Source organism: Protopterus annectens, chromosome 2.part0 (assembly GCF_019279795.1).
Source record: "Protopterus annectens isolate FY-2018-M chromosome 2.part0, PAN1.0, whole genome shotgun sequence".
In the NCBI taxonomy this organism is placed as follows: Eukaryota; Metazoa; Chordata; order Ceratodontiformes; family Protopteridae; genus Protopterus; species Protopterus annectens.
In genome coordinates, this window is record NC_056728.1 from 1,749,185,368 (window position 1) to 1,749,199,065 (window position 13,698).

Here is a 13,698-nt window from a genome sequence, read left to right on the forward strand (position 1 = left end):
AAGGTAAAACAGCTAGCCCAATACACTAATCATAGGTGACTCAATAGTGAGGCACACTGATGTCCTATGCACTAGACTGAATAAGGAGAAGCTAACAGTCCGCTATCTATCAGGTGCCAGAATCCGACACATAGGTTCATAGGTTAATACATAACATACGCACTCAGGTCACTCCACAACAAGTACAAGTATGACTCTGTCACTGTCCATGTGGGTGTGTATGACTTGCGACACACCTCCCTGGACTACATGAAAAGAGACATGGAGGAGTTCTCTGATTATATGACCCAAGGCCTGAGCAGCATCCTACCATCGCCCAGAATGATACTGCAGTACAAGCACAAAGTGATTGACTTCAACAATTGGCTAAGTTTCTGGTGTCATTCTAAGGGGATCCAGTATCTGTCTGCTTGGGATAACATGATTGACAGACGTCGATGCTTTGCCAGATATGGCCTGCATCTGTCACCCCTGGGTTTCTGGATACTGGCTAAGGCTCTTGCCACCCCTATAGTGCCTTTTTTAGATGATGTTCCAAAGACCAAATTACCACCATAACAACTATAAATATATGCAATCTGAGGGTCATGCTGCTCAATGCTAGAAGTCTGAATCTCAAATCTGAATCTCGAAGCACTCCTCAAAATGGAGAACATCGACATTTGTGCTGTAACAGAGACCTGGTTTAAAGCAGCAGAAAGCACCCCTGTGCTACCAGGCTATAACTCATTCCACACCTTTCAGCCCCAGAACATAGACCGAAGCTCCAAAGGGCGGTGGTGTCTCCATATTCATAAAGGATATGCACACCTCCAGACTAGTAGCCCAGCATAATGCATCTGAGATACTTCAGGTACAACTAACATTGGGTAAGACAGCGATTCAGTTTGTAGCTTGCTATAGGTCCCCAACCATGTCCCAAGACTCTCACTCCACTTTCCTAAGCACCCTGGAAACTATTAGGGTACAACCCAACACGCTCATAGTAGGTGACTTCAACTACCCCTCCATCAACTGGGAAAACTACTCTTGTACCAATATACTGGCCCAACGCTTCCTGGAATTCATCAATTCCAATGCTTTGGATCAGTTCATTCTTACCCCCACTAGAGGAAGCAATATCCTTGACCTGGTTATTACTAACATGGGCAACCGTTGCTATATACCAATAGTCAATTCCTCCCTGGTTAGATCTGACCACAAACTAATCACCATGGAAATCCGCATCTCCCCCACACACCTCGCAAAGGTAACCACCAAGAAAAACTTCTCCAAAGCTGACTTTGGGCTCCTAAAAACAGAGGTGACTAACTTCATAGCACCCATGTCAATGGAAAATAGATGCATGACTTCCGAATCATACAACAATGCACTGTACGAACATGGACATAAATGCATGGAACTAGCTATACCCAACAGAACTAAAGCGCTCTCCAAAAAAAGGAAGCTAATCTGGTGGTCCCCTGCCATTAATAAACTCTACAATAGAAGGAAGAAACTGTTGCAGAAAAAGGTGAAGTCCCAAGACTGGAAAAAACTCCCTTATTAGCCTCAACAAAAAGTTGAGATCCCTCATCCAAACCTCTAAAGCCTGCTATGACTGCAGAATTGCAGCAGACACTAAAAACAACCACAAAGCCTTTTATAGTTATATCAAGAATCTCCATGGCAATACCCAGATTTGCTCTGAGTTACTGCACAATGGTACCTCCTATACTGAGCCAACAAATATTGCCAGCATGCTGGCCAACAGATTCAGTGTCAACTTTACCCCCCCCCCCCAAAGGACCAAAAACAATACAGGAGGAATGCCAGGCACCCAGCATTACTGCAGCACAGGTTAAAGCTGCATGTCCAAGGCCAAGAATACAGCCTTCATGGGACCCAACAATATCCTTGGATGTGTTCTACATGAACTACAAAGTGAACTGTCACCACATCTGTGTGCCCTGTTCAATCACAGCCTCACCTCAGACTTTGTCCATACCGAATGGCGCACTGCCACAGTCATCCCTCTTCACAAAGGAGGAGCGACTACTGACCCTGGGAATTATTGCCCCATTAGTCTGATGAGTCTGATATGTAAGGCTATGGAGTGCATCATCATGGACCCAATTAACAAGAATAAAGGGAATCTCCAAACTCTAGATCCCACTCAGTTTGTTTTTTTGAAAGGTAGATTATGCCTGCACAACCTGGTTGACTTCTTTGAGTCAGTCACCAGAGCTGTGGATGAGGGCAAGGCAGTTCATACAGCCTACCTTGATCTGGCCAAGGCCTTTGATACCATTCCAAATTCAGGAATTATTGATAAACTCACCAAACTAGGCATCAACCCCTATATCACTAGATGGGTTGCAAATTGGCTCACAGTGTGAAAGTAGACTCCAAGTCAGACTGCCGACCAGTCACGAGTGGAGTCCCACAGGAATCGGTCCTGGATCCTTTCCTGTTTGGCATCTACTTCTCAGAAGTCCAGGCTAACACGGAGGGACTCTGACTGACCAAGTTCGCAGATGACTGCAAGCTGTGAGCCATTATTAACTCCCCAAGTGATGTAGACATCCTACAGAAAGGCCTCACTGAGATCAGTGGCTGGTGTCGAAACCATGGCCTTAAGCTTAATGCTAAAAAATGTGTCATCATCCCCTTTGGGAAAAACTCGGTTCCCACTAATTACCACATCGATGGGAGCCCAATAAACACTAAAGGCGTTATAAGAGATCTGGGGACACAGGTTGAAAGCAACCTCTCCTTCGATCACCACATTGCCACTGTGGTCAGAAAGTCCTTCTATGTGGTACATATCATTACCAAGGATTTCGCATCCTGGAAGAAAGAGATCATCATTTCTCTCTACTCTTCCCTCATTAGGCCAGTCATCGAGTACAATGCCCCATTTGGCATGTACCTCACTAGACACAAGTAACAGCTGGAAAGGCCACAAAAGTACCTCATGAAGAGGATCCTAGGCCTTAAACACATGTCCTACATGGACAGACTCAAAAAACTCCAGCTATTCTTGGTCTGATATTGTCTACTAAGAGGCGATCTCTGCTTGACTTACAAAGCTATGTCTGACTCAGCTCTGTTAGAAATGCTACATCTAAAGAATTCCCAGTCCCTTCACACCACATGCTCCAGAGACCTCAACCTCATTACCACAATCAACAGAACATGCTGGACGGACAGGTTTATAATCCAGAGACTCCCCATGCTCTGGAATAGACTTCCCATACATGTCAAACAGAGCACCTCACTGACCCTCTTCAAGAGAAAGCTTGATGAGTGGATGGGAAATAGAAAGTTCACCCTGGGGATCACTCCAGTGGCTGTACTTGATAGAGGCACTGGGAACTAATGTCGGGTGGCACAATGCCAGGGCACTTCTATGGGCTAGGCTTGTAAAGGCTTCAGGGCCATTAGGCTAGCACACACCTATGAACCTATGATGTTTGCAGTGAGATAAATAGTTGAGAAGAAGCTAGAGATAAGGAAAGAGTCCAACTGGACATTCCTAGACTTGCATATGACAAGGTCCCAAGAAAGCTGATTTGGGCAGTCCTGTGGTCGTTTCAAGTCCCAGAAACATTTGTAGAATTAGTGCAGGCTATATACAAGGACCCAATGACTCAAGTATGAACATTGTTTGGTCTCACAGTGGGGTTTCAGTGGGAGTGGGTGTGCACCTGGTCAGCTCTGAGCCCACTGCTGTTCATACTGGTAATGGACTACATTAGCAAACTGACCAGAGGGGACAGATCAACAAAGTTGCTGTATGCAGATGATGGGGCATTATAAGCAGACTCTCAACAAGAACTTCAACAAAGAATAGGGGAATGGAATGCAAAACTGGAGGCACGTGGGATGAAACTGAGTAGACAATTGTAATGGCAGCAAATGGAGGAAATCAATAAAAAGCTGAGCATTGAGATAGAAAGGAAAATAGTGGAAGAGGTTAACATCTTCGAGTATCTGGGAAGGGTGGTTGAGGAGAAGGGAAGTCTGTATGACTTGTCTCTATGTCAAGGCTAGAATCAGAGGAGCTGCAGCCAACTGGCACAGAGTGTCAGGGTAGTGTATGACAGAAGAATGCCAAAGAAGCTGAAAAGTAAGGTGTGCAAAACAGTGGTGCAACTGCTGATAGTGTATGGTACATAAACCTGGGCAGTAAAGGCAGATCACTTGAGGAAGCTAGAGGTGATGCAGCCGAAGTGCCTGAGATGGGTGGTAGGATGCACAATGTGGGACAGATGAAAAAATGATAACATAAGAGTATAAGGCAAGGTATCTTCGACTGCAGAAAAAGTCAAAAAGAAGAGATTACGGTTATTCAGGCACATGTGCTGAAAAACAGAAGACAATCTGGTGAAGAAGATTTGGGACAGACAGGATGAAGGCAAAAGGAAATGAGGGCATCCAGCAAAGAAGTGGCTGGATTGTGTGAGATAAGACCTGAGATAATCAGGCATGTGTTGAAGGAGGCAGGAGAGTGGCATTGAGCAGAGAAAGATGGCAACACTTGACACAACATCCCGACCCCATGTAGAAAAATGGGAAAAAGGGAGATGATGATGATAATGATGGTGTGGTCTATTGCCCCCTCAGGCTTCAGGGAAATGGGCTATGCCTTAAAAAGCCCTAATGGTGTTGGCTATCTTTTCAGTGATATATGAAAGCCACATATGCTCTCCCACTTGATGCAGCATGGCACTGAGGAACTGGTGAAGTGTGCTTGAGGTAGATGTATGGGATACACCCATTGTGCGCTTCCCATTGGTTACTGAAAGATCTCGTATAGCTACCATTCTGAAAACCATAATTACCCCAGTATCTGCAGGGTTAGGTATTACACACACACACACACACACACACACACACACACACACACAAAACTGCTCTACATATGAGAGTGACACATCTTAACCAGCTCCTGTATGGTGCCTCTGTCCACACAGTAAAGTCCACAGTTTCAGTGTCACTGAGGGCATGATATGTTAAGCATAGATAAATTGCATGACATCATAAATGTGATGATGCACAACACAGTGACTGTTGGCAGCAGGCATAGCCTTTTACATTATACAACTTTACTAATGTGGTGGCTACCCCATACATGTTTTCATGGGCTGTCTCCCACAGCTCCATGTTTTAGCTGTGCTCATCAATTCTGGAGTGAAATTAGCATTTCTTGGCACAAAATACGGGTCTATATTAAAAGCCCGAAGATCTGTTTGAGCGAATCGGAAAAGAGCGACACATATTGCGCGAACTACAGAAACGGCGAATGTCCAAAACCGCAAAATTCGAAATGTCGAATTGTCATGGTTGGCCCGTCTGCGGTATAGCTCCGTAAGGTAAGTGTGTGATAATAACTGACCTTAGGGTTAGGGTGCGGGTTAAGGTAAGTGCGTAGATAGTAATGTATGTAAGGTTTAGTGTAGGGTTACAAGTAGGATTTGGTTAGTGTATGTATGTGTTTTATTTATTATGTTTGGGTACATAGTATGTAGCACGCAGTGGGGTTGGACGAGTATGACGACTCGAGATTTTAAATTTTGGGGTTTAGGGGGTTCAGGGTATTTGCGGTTCGGGCTATATGTGTCGCTGTTGTGGTATTCGCTCAAACGGGTTTTCAGTTTTATAATATAGACCCACAAAATACATACACCTCTGAATCACTCCAGCGTATTGTTTTTCCTCATTTGCTTCTACAAGTCTCCACATTTTAATAATGTTAATTCACTACCATGTCGTTATACAGTGTTTGCATCATAAGCAGACCGTGGAATTTTTGTTGTTTCCACACATGCTCAGTGTGCCTCTGAATCACCTCCACCCTGCGTGTGGCCGCTCATTGTGAGCCTTACACTGGAACAATTTTGTTCTTTTCTGACAAAGAATCTGTTTGCCTGGGATTAGAGTTTGAGGACTCCTGTACATACACTCTCACCCTGTCCCTTTACCTCAGTGAATTCTCTTGAAAAACGTAAGAGAGAAGGTTCCTGTTTATGGCTAAGACAACCATGTTTCCTCCCTCTTTACTGTTTCACTTTTCATTTTCTCTATTTCCTCTTTTGTCTGATTCCCTTTATCTACAGAAGGGAAAGGGTTACCATCCAACTATGCAGTCTCTTAATCTTACAGAGTTAATATTTTATTTCCTTGTAATTCTAGCATTTGATATGATTAGAATTATCTGTGTGAGAAGAGAAAGTAACCATTATGAAATCTTGCAGCACAAATACCCAGAGAACAGGTCAGGTGTTAAAAAAATAAAATCTTAAATAAAAGGGAGAGAGGCAGCATCATGCTGGCCTAGTGACACTTACTCTATAGTAATCCATGGATAGTTTGAGCAGTTGTGCACTTGCACACTCTATTAGATGCAGCTATTGCAACACTTGCATTGCCACTATGGGGTCTGAATGTTAGGTCAGTCTGCTGGCCCAGCTGAATGTCCCTCCATCTCCTGTACCACATGATTTTTTGCCTCTTAAGAGGGATGGGTCTGGTGTACTCAGAACTTGGAAATGAATGGGTCATAGGTGTGTCATCCTTATAAGAGGATGGGGCCAACTTTTACCCAATAATAGGGTCACCTTTGAGCTTGGGGCCAGGGAACAAATGGGACTCAAGCCAGTATGGGGCCATACCTCTCAACTTCCCAGATTTTTTCAGAATGTCCAGGTTTTTGCCTCATAGTTTTGGGCTATTCCTAATAAAACTTTTGGTTTTCTGTCAAATCACAGGGTATTGGCATTACTAAATAACGAGTTTCAGACTTCATATCCTTTAGAAAATGCATACTAACACAAAACCTGTTACTCTAGCAACATTCTAAGTTTATAAGCATAATATTTAAAACCTGGCCCTGTTTTGGGGCCTTTGTCTCCCCATTATTTTTGCCTTTGTTCAGCTTTCTTGTCCTAAGACATTTAGAGGTATGCTGAGGGCCCTTTGTGACTCTGGATGGGAGGTTGATGAGCTACTCAGTGAGCCCAGTCCCTCAGGAGTTAAGAATGGGCCAGCTGGAGCCAGTGAGTCAAGTCAAGCAGTCTAGAGGGATTAAAAAGAAATAATCTGACTGAGAATACTTTGTATATTATGAATGCTAGTAGACCGATACATGGCAGTTGATCTGTTATTTTTGAAACTTTCATGTAATTGAATTGACAAACTCATATCATAACACCAAGGAAAACATAGCTTCAGCATTCATGAAATAAACATTTATGAAATAATGCCAGTGTTTATACAGGGGTCCCTGATAACAATGCTGCTTGCACTGCCCACACCCTGACAAGTTAATGTGTGAGGTCAGAGTACTTCAGCAATAGAGGGATTACTTGGATGTTCATCGTGCATACAGCTGCAGTCATAACAGATGGGTTTTCCTGCCGTCAGGCGGGTCCTCGGTCGGCCGAATTCCAAAGTCTAGGTCTGGCGTCGGTTGTCGCTTCTTCCCTGACGTCAGTGCGACAGGGGTATAAAAGAACCAGCCAACGCCATTTTCTTTAGTCTTTCTTGCCGCGTGGTGCCCGAAGCAGAAGCAGTTCGCAAGTGCCGGTCGGCCAGCTCCTGAGATTACGAATATCTGCAACCGAAGTCTTCTTGAAAGCTAAGTACCCCGTTGGGGAAACTTTTCTTGCCTCAGACCGATGTCAGACAAAGTTAATAATTGTATTTCATGTGGGAAGCAAATACTGCATAAGGATTTTCATTCCCTCTGCATTCCTTGCTTAGGCCCAGACCACGACGTCTCGGCCTGTCGTTTTTGTGCTACATTCAACAAACGCACCATTAAGCGTCGGGCGGAGTTCGCCCAGCACTTTTTTGGCAAAAAATTTAACTACATAATGTCGTCAGATACTCCGACTCCAGTTTTGACTAAAAGACGCAAAGATAAGGACCGACACACGAGGTTCACGGCCTCTACCGACACCACGCCAAAGCCGGCTACAGGTGGTCCGGTTCTCAGCGAGGCACCTACGCAGCCCCTGACTACCGACGACACTTCATTGGCGGTGTCTTCTGTACCCGAGGTCGCAGGCTCTTCAGCCCACACCCCGACTACAGATACCAAAGCCACTCTTGGCGGTGAAACTCAGAGTTTAGACAGGTCTGCCTCCTCTCAAGATGTCTTCAGCCCTTCCTCTTCTTTTTCCATCAAGGCTTTCACTAAGTCTAAGACAGCCATGCATTCTAAAAAACAAACCCCACAGGGCCCTTCTCAAGGCCCCATGCCTAAAAAGCAGATGCTCAAAATGGCTGAGGACTTAATTTCTCTTATCAGGGGTTCTCAACCCCCGGAAAAAGGACCAGAGTGGAGGAAGAATCCACCTCCTCGGACCAGGCTTCCATTATTTCAGAACATTCTGATGACCAGGAACATTCATACTCCCCTTTTGAAGATTCTGATGCAGAGGAGTCCATTCCCTCTGTCTCCCCCCCTGAGGATTACTCCTTTGGGGAAACCTTGCATACCTTAAGAGAACACTTCCACTGGGAAGGTCAAGAGTACTCAGACTCCAAGAAAAGGCTTAGGGATTTTCTCTTGCTCCCTCAGCACAGGCCTCTGGCTATACCCCCTGTCTTAGATATCCTTGATGATGTGTATTCGGAGTCCTGCCTTAACCCAGACTCTTTACCTCCAGCCCCAGTCAAGCCTGACAGGTATTACCGGGTTCCTGACTCACACCAATTCCTATACAAAAGCCATGCGGCTGACCCAGAAACTATCTCACAGGGCCCCAAGGGAATTAAGGCCTCCACTGCTAAAAATCCTTTACCTTCAGAGAGGGATTCCAGAGCTTTAGAAAGGTGGGGAAAAAGGTATACACCTCGGCCACCTTATCCATGAGGGCGTTAAACTGCCAGTTCCATATGTTAAAGTACCAACAGTTTCTGTTATCACAGTTGAGAAGCAAAATGTCACAACCTGAACAACCAGATTTGAAGGAGTTGCAGGATTTCATACATAGTGCAGAACAAGTAGGTAAACATACCTTGCAATGTGGTTTTGATGCTTTAGAGGCCTCATGTAGAGCTGCTGTTACAGGATCAGTCATACGTAGACATGCTTGGCTCAAAGAGCAAACCTTACCAGATCATGTCAAAGCTAAATTACTGGATCCACCTCTGCAAAAAGATGTATTGTTTGGTATTAAAGCTGAGGAGGTATTAAAGAAAATGGAGGAAAAGGCAAAATCAATGCAAACAGTGAAAGATTTCCTACAGGTACAACCTCCACGTTTCAGTAGAAATTGGCCTTCAAAAAATTGGTCCTTTCCAGCCACAGACAGACCCCAAAGAGGTAGATACAGGAGCCTGAGGGGTAGAGGGCAATCTCAAGGATCGTTTAGAGGCAGACAATGGCAAGCATCTACCCAAAGAGGTAGTGAGAATAGTTCACAGCCATTCAGAAAGCAGAACCAATGACTTTCCCCTTTGCATGCCAAGCAAGGCTCAAATGGCAGCACCTTTAGGCGGAAAACTGGCATTATTTTCAAAAAATTGGCATATTGTCACAAAAGACAAATGGATCCTGGACATTATAGACAGAGGCTACAGATTCCACTTTCACACCCTTCCGAAAATGAGAGGCATGCCAAACCTGCCACACAATCAAAGGGCAGAGGCACAAAAACAAATTTCAGATCTCATGGACATGAAAGCTATTCAAGAGGTACCTGCACAAGAACAGGGTCAAGGTTTTTATTCCAGACTATTCCTAGTACCAAGGAAGGGCAAAGATTGGAGACCTATTTTGGACCTATCCATCCTAAACACATTTTTACTCGTGCCAAAATTCAAGATGCTCACATTAGAGCAGCTTCTTCCCATGCTGGGCAAGGTTTCTTGGCTGGTAACATTGGACCTCAAGGAGGCATACCTGCATGTCCCAATCAGACAAGATTGCAGAAGATACCTCAGATGTCTTGCAGGTTCAACACATTATCAATTCTCTGCATTGCCCTTTGGCTTATCTACTGCGCCCAGAGTGTTCACAAAATGCCTGGCATCAGTAATTGCCTACTGCAGACTGCAAGGGATACAAATATACCCATATTTGGACGACTGCCTGATCCAAGTGGACAGCAAGCACGTACTTCTGAAACATCTGGCTTTTGTAATAAGGTTGTTGAATTCCCTGGGATACACAGTCAACAAAAAGAAATCAAGGCTAATACCCTCTCAAACAATAATTTTCCTGGGTGCCAACTTGGATACTAACACCCAGATAGCCTACCTCACACCAGAGAAACAAGGGCAACTAACTCAATACTTCAGAAAACTGGCAACTTTCACCAGGCTGACTGCAAGGAAAATCCTGCAGGCTCTGGGATTCATGGCATCTTGCATCCTACTAATCCCATGTGCAAAGCTGCATATGAGGAAACTTCAATGGTACCTGAAAAACCTATGGTCTCAGCACAGCCACAGCTTGGAAACAATAATACCACTAATTCCATGTCTTCAAAAGGAATTTCTGTGGTGGGCTCAAGCATGCCAAACAAACACAGGTCTCCCATTCTGCAAGCCTCAAGCAAGTCAAACCATCACAACAGACGCCTCGGATTACGCCTGGGGGGCGCAAATGACAGATCGGTGCATTCAGGGCAGATGGTCCCAAAAGGAAAAGCACCTACACATCAATCAAAAGGAAATGCTAGCAGTAATAAATGCTATTATAGCTTTCAAAGACCTGCTGTATCCAGGCCAGCTATTGATAAGGACAGACAACACCACAGTAATGTGGTACATAAACAAACAGGGAGGAACCCACTCATACCCCCTATGCAGGCTAGCCATGTCTCTTTGGAACATGGCTCTAGAATTGCAAATCGAGCTTCAAGCACAGTTCTTGCCAGGCAAGGAAAACTCGCTGGCAGACAACCTAAGCAGAAATATGACAGATCCACACGAATGGAAGTTGCATCCTCAAGTTTTCTCAAAGATAATTCAAGCATGGGGAAGGCCAGACATAGATCTCTTTGCCTCCCACAGAAATCACCAATTGGCAAAATTCTGCTCAAGGACCTTTCATCCACAGGCCTGGGAAGTGGACGCACTATCTTTCAGTTGGACAACAATGACAGTTTATGCCTTTCCACCTCTTCCTCTGCTGCCCAAAGTTCTGTTAAAAACCAGAGCAGACAGACCAAAGATGATTCTCATCGCTCCAGATTGGCCAAGACAACACTGGTACCCACTCCTGAGGAGCCTGACGCATTCCCCACCATGGATCCTGCCTCTAATGCCTATTCTACTGACTCAGCACAACTTCAAAACTCTTCACAGTCAGCTGAAAACACTCAATCTAGCCGCATGGAAGATTCCTTAAAATCACAACACACCCTACTCTCCAAGGAGGTACAGGATGTCATTTTGGAGGCCAGAAGACCTTCTACTAGAAAAGCCTACTCCGCCAAATGGAAACGGTTTTGTGCTTGGAATGAGAAAAAGGGCCAGAACCCCGGAATACTGAATTTACCTCAAATATTACAGTACCTAGCTGAGATGCTAAGCAGTGGACTTTCATTCTCTTCCATCAAAATCCATGCCTCAGCCATTTCTGCAGAATACAACACTGATCCTCCTTTATTCTCTCACCCCCTCTTAAGGCAGTTCCTCAGAGGGGCTAAGAATATAAAACCCCCAAGGAAACAACCAGTACCTGCTTGGGACCTCAATTTCATTCTAGAGAAACTGACTTTGCCTCCTTTTGAGCCAGCTGCCTCATCAGAACTACAATATTTGTCCTGGAAAACAGCCTTCCTGCTGGCTATCACCTCAGCTCGCAGGGTTTCAGAACTACAAGCCCTCGTGGCTGTGCAGCCTTTCATCATTTTCCATCAGGACAGAGTTTCCTTACAAACCAATCCTTCCTTTATGCCAAAGGTAGTATCCAGGATAGCCTTGAATCAGGCTATCCACTTGCCTACCTTTTACCCCAATCCTCAAAACAAAGGGGAGAGACTACTACATTCCTTGGACATTCACAGACAACTACGTTATTATTTGAACAGAACAAAGCCTTTCAGAAAATCAGAGCAACTCTTTGTGTCCTATGCTTCAGGGGCTCAAGGGAAGCCTATTTCCAAACAGACAATCTCAAAATGGATAGCCCACTGCATACGCTTTTGTTACTCTCTTCATGGTAAAACTGTACCTGCAGGCATCAGGTCTCACTCCACAAGGGCCACAGCTACCTCTGCAGCTTTCCTCAGGGGGGTTCCTACCAAAGATATTTTGGAAGCTGCCACTTGGAGTTCTGTGCATACTTTCTCCAAGCACTATCACCTGCCTTTATACTCCAAATCTAGAGCAGGTTTTGCCACTGCAGTTTTGCAGGGCATCCTGACTCCTCCTAGTTCCACCTAGTGCCTACCACCCCTTTTTTAGCTTTGGTATTCTACCCATCTGTTATGACTGCAGCTGTATGCACGATGAACATAGTACAGTTTTGTACCTACCATAAATGTAGATGTTCGAGTGCTAATACAGCTGCAGTCCAGGTTTCCCTCCCCCCCTCCTTCCCCTCTGGGACAGGCCTAATGGCTAACACCTCCTCATACAACCTGATTGGGGTATTCATTTATGGTGTATTTGCTTGCAACTACTGTTTTTTGATTATACTGCATTGCATTATTACATAAATTTATGTATTGCTTTCCTTCTGGGGGCACCTGACATCTGGGGCAAGAAAAACTGAAGAAAATGGCGTCGGCTGGTTCTTTTATACCCCTGTCGCACTGACGTCAGGGAAGAAGCGACGACAACCGACGCCGGACCTAGACTTTGGAATTCGGCCAACCGAGGACCCGCCTGACGGCAGGAAAACCCATCTGTTATGACTGCAGCTGTATTAGCACTCGAACATCTACATTTATGGTAGGTACAAAACTGTACTTTTTCCAGCAAAACCATACATTTCCTTTATTCTGAGTCAGTGAAAATGCAGGGTTACAATTAGGGGCACAGAAAATAGGGAAGAAAGGGTTGAAATGTATTGGAGAAATTAGTAAAGGAGCCAAGATGGTGGGAGCAAATAGCTAGAGAGGAAAAGGTAAGAGTGGGGTGAGGCCAAACAGAAGTTTGGACTGCGGGTTAGAGACTGCCTTCCCTAGCATGACTGGATATAATAGCTTATATGCGAGAAAGGGATAGGGGAGTTTTAAGTTTGAAAAAAAAAAACAGCTCAGGTTGAGTTTTTAGTTGAGTCTAGAACAGAAGCTCCTATTAAAGAAGGGATAATTAGGTCATATAAAATAATGCGGGATAACTGTAAGTATTAATCAAAGGCGATTAGAAAAGTTTGGGAAGTCACAATGGGAAGGCAATATACAAAAGGATAATGGGATGACATTTGCATGGCTCCCATGTAAGCAGCAAAGTCTAGAATATTTAAGATTTGTACATGGAAGTGTTTGTACAGATATTTTTATACCTCAAGCAGATTTCAGAGAATTTTTCCTCAGATCTTCAACAAATGTTGAAGGCATGATGTAAAATAGAAGAATAATGGGGAACGTACACTTTTGGGGCAAGTAACCAGTTGGCAGAATTTAAAAATTCCTTTCAGGGTACTTTGTCAGAAATATTGGGGGAGCCTATTATTGTATCTAAGGAAATTATATATGGAGTATAGAAATTGAACTGCCTAAACATAGTAAGGTCTTAATAAGTTTAATG

The 13,698-nt window shown here is 44.4% G+C and overlaps 1 protein-coding gene across 2 annotated transcripts in view; it reads left to right on the top strand.

Moving 5' to 3' along the window:
* LOC122793603 (F-box only protein 6-like) overlaps positions 1-13,698 on the top strand; it is a 376,976-nt gene that overhangs the window by 309,692 nt on the left and 53,586 nt on the right. The window lies entirely within an intron of this gene.